The sequence below is a fragment of the Leptidea sinapis genome, chromosome 26, assembly GCF_905404315.1.
Source record: "Leptidea sinapis chromosome 26, ilLepSina1.1, whole genome shotgun sequence".
Lineage (NCBI taxonomy): Eukaryota > Metazoa > Arthropoda > Insecta > Lepidoptera > Pieridae > Leptidea > Leptidea sinapis.
This window is the reverse complement of record NC_066290.1, coordinates 7,067,655-7,073,407: the sequence shown is the minus strand read 5'-3', so window position 1 is coordinate 7,073,407 and position 5,753 is coordinate 7,067,655. Positions and strand designations below refer to the sequence as shown.

General features: G+C 35.0%; 1 long non-coding RNA gene across 1 annotated transcript; it reads left to right on the top strand.

Moving 5' to 3' along the window:
- Positions 1–398: 398 nt before the first annotated feature.
- LOC126972377 (uncharacterized) lies at positions 399–2,240 on the top strand. Its single transcript, XR_007731128.1, has 2 exons — positions 399–1,308; positions 1,442–2,240. It is a non-coding gene; the product is annotated as an uncharacterized LOC126972377 (long non-coding RNA).
- The last annotated feature ends 3,513 nt before the right edge of the window (positions 2,241–5,753 follow it).

Sequence of the window (5,753 nt, the reverse complement as noted above, 5' to 3'; positions counted from 1 at the left end):
TTGCCAAAGATTCCTGAGTGCCCCGGAATCCAAGCAAAGGAAACTGTAATTTTTGATACAACATTGATACAATAAATCACGACATGCAATAATGACTGGATGATTGTTACTGCTATAAGGAAATCTGTCCAAGGCTTGTAGGGCACTTTTAGCGTCGGTAAAAATTATTGTGTTTTTTAATTTTATGATTAAAATGTATTCCAGAGACTTCAGCAGACCAAAACATTCTCCAGTAAATACTGAAGTCTCTGGAGGCAATTTTATTTTCTGTACAATGCCAAACTGTTGATGAAAAATGCCAACTCTCACACACTTCTCAGGACCGGGTTTGGAAGAATCACTAAAAACTAAATGGCAATGTTTCTATCGGCTGTCACTGTCAATAATATCCATAAATTTGGCATTGGCAGAAGGATCTTGTTTACAAACACCAAAGTCAAACAAAATAGATGGATTTAAAGTTAATGCATCATAGTTAACACAAAATATAGGAAGAAATTGTGATCTATGTGTTGGAGCTTGAAGACCTAAGTATTTTTGGAGACTAACAATAAGGCATGGGCGATTTATGAGCCCAGTACGAATAATCCATACATTCCAACAGAGACCGTAACTTATAGTAAAGAGGATGAGTATAAACTTGAAATGCTCTAAACAGGAACCTGTCACAAAGAAATTGACGTCTGAGGTGCAGGGGGGCTTCAGAACATTCCACCTGCAAAGCGTTAATAGGGCTCGACCGCATAGCTCCCGCAATTATTCTCAGAGCCTTAGACTGGATAATGTCTAACTTATGGAGAGCTACTGCATTACAGGGTTCAAGTATAAATGTTCCATTGTCTAAAATGCTTCTTATTTGAGCAGCTTTAGAGAGAAAGGATGGGCTCCCCACCAAACTCCAGAGACAACGCAGTATGTTTATAATCTTCTCACATTTGGCACTTATATAGCAATGAGGGCTTCCTGTAAGTCTTGAGTCTAAAATTACCCCAAGAAATGTTGCTTCACTTTTAGTGGAAACTCTAATGTTATTATAAAATACAGATACTGCTGGAGGAAGTCTCATATGTGAGAATAAGACTATAATACTTTTAGGAACCGAAAGGCTTAAAGTGTTATTGTCAAGCCAGACTTTTAGTAACTTAAGGGAATGTGTCATAGTATCAGACATATTGTCTACAGAATCACCAGACACATAGAGGAGTAAATCATCTGCATATTGGAGTGTGTTAACTTTACCCTTAAGGGAGGCTTCCAGATCATGAGAATATATATTGTAAAGTAAAGGACTTAAAACTGAGCCCTGAGGTAAACCTCTCCAGGCAATACGGGATTGGTAGGAGTCTCCTGATATTACTTTAAGCATTCTACCAGAGAGAAGATTGATTGTGAAGCTTATAAAAAATTGTGGGATATCTAAATTAGTCATTTTTTGTTTCAGAATTGAAAGGTTGACATTATCATAGGCTGCCAACACATCTAAGAATGCCGCTAACACTGACTTATTGTAAGAAAATGCCAATCTTAAGTCTGTCATAAAAATACTGAGACTATCCATTGTACTCCTGCCTTTCCTAAATCCAAACTGGTTTGGCGATAGTAACCCCTTACTCTCAATAAACCATTCTAGTCTAGTTTTAATTAAATGTTCAGAAATTTTGGAAATAACTGGAGCTAATGCAATTGGTCTGTATGATGATGGATCATTAATCGGTTTGTTGGGCTTGTGTATTGGGATAACTTCATGGATTTTCCATGATGGAGGATAATTACCTGATGTTAAGATTGAATTAATTAAACTGAGAAAATAAGAAAATCAGGAAACATTCAGGTATTGAAAAAAGGAATATGGAATTCCATCACAACCAGGGGCTGAGTCCCTTAGTTTTGAAAGAACCCCTTTGAGTTCTGAAAGGCTAAAGGAAATGAATGAATTGCTACTATCATGCTGGGGGAGGAGAGAAAGCTGTGAGTTAGAAGACATATTATCTATAGATGGGACAAATGGTGGAGCTAATCTGTCAAGAAACAAATCAACTGTACTGCTATCCATAAGAGGAGACCTTGGAGGTTTAAAAGAGGATCTGAATCTACGAATATTTTGCCAAACTTCAGATGGAGAAATGTCTGGTGAAATTGAGGCACAAAAAGATTTCCAACCATTGAATCTTTTTTGTTTTAATAGTTAACGTGTTTTAGTTATAATATTACAAAGAACATTAAAATTTTGTGATGTAGAATTTTCTCTGTAATTTTTTTCAGATATCTTTCTCTCAGCTATCGCAGCAGAACACTCACTGTCCCACCAAGGAGGTGATGGAATATACCCATTGCCATTATTATTTTTAATAGGAAAAACTTCCTCAGCAGCCTGTAGTAGGGCCTGTGTAAAAGCTTCATTACAAAGATGATTATTGCTATCATTTAGTGGAGGTATGGTTGATAAATTTTGTTGAACTTTATCTCCATATAATGACCAGTTAGCATCCTTAACTTTATATTTTAACCGGGAAGGAGACTTTGACATCTTTTCGCTAATTTTTTGAGGAAATGATACAATTAGTGGAAAGTGATCACTTCCATATGAAGACGATAGAGGCCACCAGTTTAATGTAGGGGCAAGGGAGGGACTACACAGGGTTAGGTCTGGTGCACTAATACCCTCATGGGGCTGTGACCTTCTAGTAGAACAGCCAGAGTTTAGAAGGCATAAATTATTATCATCTAAGATGTCTAAGATTCTAGCCCCATAATGATCAAACTTAGAACTTCCCCACATAAAATGTTGTGCATTGAAATCTCCCATGACCAAAATAGGGCGCGGGAGTGAAGATAGAATGCTACAAATATCATCAAAGACTTCAGTGGAAGGGTGAGGTATATACATATTTACAAAACAAATATTATTTACACTAGCAGCAATAATGGAAAATTTATCACTGTGATTAGGGATGGGTATGTGGACAAAGGGCACACCTCCTCTAAGAATTAGTGCAACTCCACCATACCCATCTGTTCTGTCTTCTCTAAGACAGATATGTCCTGGAATTCTAAAATTGAATCCGGGACGAAACCAAGTCTCTTGAAGAGAGACTGCAAATGGTTTGTAACTATTCAATAAATAAATTAGGTCACTTTTTTTACTATTAATACTCCGGCAATTCCACTGAATCACTAGAGACTGGTTTTGTGGATGGTCCTGACTAGCCATGATTTAAAAAAATTTTCAAAGTAGCAGCATCGTTGGACGGTATTTTAATTATATTAGATTGTGAAAGGTACTGAATGATAGAAATGATGAGATCCTTTGTTATTATTTCTGACAAATCATTGTAATTTTTGAGACAACCTGTAGAAAAGGAAGAAATGTTGCTGTAATCTTGGATAAGCTCTGCATGCGCTTTTTGATCATATCCCTTACTAGCATTTCTGGGACGAACTTTGGGTTTCAAGAATACTGTTTTCCTATATGACTATGTGGGACTCTTAGAAAGGTTTGATAAATTATTGGGGTTGGAATAAGTAATAGTTGGACCAGTAGGGGCCGATGAAGCAGAAGCAAGAACGTCAGCATAAGATTTCGAAACTGGTGGATGGACTTTACTGGCTTCTGAATAAGATATAGAGTTTCTAGCCATTGTTTCTTTAATAGCTTTTTGTCTAGCATACTCCGGGCACTTTTTGTCTGTTGCGAAATGGGAACCAGAACATAAGATACAGACAGCATCATTCCTTTCAGTCTCACAGCTTATACCTGAATGGATGTCACCACATTTGTAACACCTTGGAGTGCCTCTGCATTGCATTTTGGTGTGACTAAAACGGCAGAAATTAAAACATTGCAGCGTGGGGAAAATATAAAGCTCTACAGATAAGGAGTTGAAACATATAAAGACCCTGGGAGGTAACACCTTCCCGTCAAAGGTTAAAACTACGGTCTCAGTTGGAATGAACTTGGGTGTCTCTTGGGTGTGTCCATCATATACATTTCGGTTTAATCTCCGAACTTTCAAAATGCTTCCACAGTTCTGCGGAAGCTCAATATTTTCTATAATATCTTTCTCATCCCAGTCACATGGCACACCTCTCACAATTCCCATGCGGGTGATAGTGAAGGCCGGAATAAATGCTTTGTATTTATTAACATCAAGAGATTTGTGATCTAGAAATGTGTTAGCATCCTGAAATGTTTTAAATTGTAAAGACAACCTATTACTTCCAATCTTTTTGATGCTTCCCTCTACAATGTTTTTTATCAAACTTTTTTTAAGGAAAAATCCAAATTGTACTGGGTGAATAGATCCGGTTTGATTTGGTTGTAAGATTTTTTGAACATGGACAACATAAGGCGCAGGGTCTGACTCGGGTTGGACACCTGCACGGGCACCTGGAGGGATGCCCCTCCAGGGTCTTCGGGCTCCAACATGGACGCCAAGAGAAAAATTCTATTTACATATAATACAATAAAATGACTTACCAGGCGAAGAAAAAAAAAAACTAAAACTATAAATAATAAACACTAACTACTTATATATACACTTTACAACTTAACTGATCCTATAATATCAAATTAATTTAACTTTCAAAAGTTTTGCCAAAAAAGGACGTCCGCCTACTTCTAAACTTCCCGCCTTTTCTCCCAAAATAAATTTTTAATTAGAATACCTAGAAAAATATTGATATCTGAAATGTCATTTTGACAGTGACATTTCTTTGTTTACTTGATTCGGTTTATTGCTAGAAAATAATATTTTTCCACTAATGGAAGTTCACTGAAAACTAACTAATATCAGAAATTAAGTCTTGTAGTTAATATAATAACAAACAAACGTAATTTTGTGGATGTAAATTAGGTAGTTACTCATTTGTAGGTTAAATTAATAAATAAAATTACTGTGCTAAATTTATGTTTAGTTTATATTTTATTGCTATGAAGTGAAAATGAGTGACGAAAATATAATATTATCTCAAAAAACATGGGAAAGAACAGCTGACTCTATATACAAGGTTAAAATCAACTACATTTTTTACTAAATTCCGATATTTTATCTGTTTGCCTCAATATTTTTACTGTTCATTTTAGACTAATTACTCTGATGGGGTTGTGGATGGTCAAAACAGTACATTTCAAACAAGCTTCGATATTGGATATGAAGAAGGATTTAAGTATGGATTTTCATTAGGTCTATCAGACGCAATGTGAGTTTAGTTTCCTCTTTGTCTTCAGATCCAGTTTAATTTTCAAGTCAATTATTTACAAAAACTTTGCTATTTAATATAATTCAAATAAATATTAGTTTCACTTTTTAATCTTCTCTAATTGTTGGTTACTAATTTTATTTCTAATTATCTGAATTGATGTAGAAGCAGTCACAACTCTCATTTGTTGTAACCCTGAAATGTTTTTTTTCTAAATTCAATATATTGTATACTACAATCAGAAAATAGTGTTTAATGAAATATTTCAATGATAATCTTTAATCTAAAGTAACAAACTTTATAAGATCTCTTCTGTTTCAGGTTGCAAAATGGGGAAGTTAGAGAATATAGTTTACAGGACCCTGACAAGATAAACTGCTTATTATGTATTGAACCTAACAAAATTGAGGATAATGTTGTAAACTTGATTAATCTACAAAAAGAAAGAAATCAACAAAGCTAACCTCTTTCTGTTAATTCTCTAGGTCACAAAATATTCAACTGCATTGATATATAATAAGAAATCTTTATTATTGAGCTATTAATAAAACAAA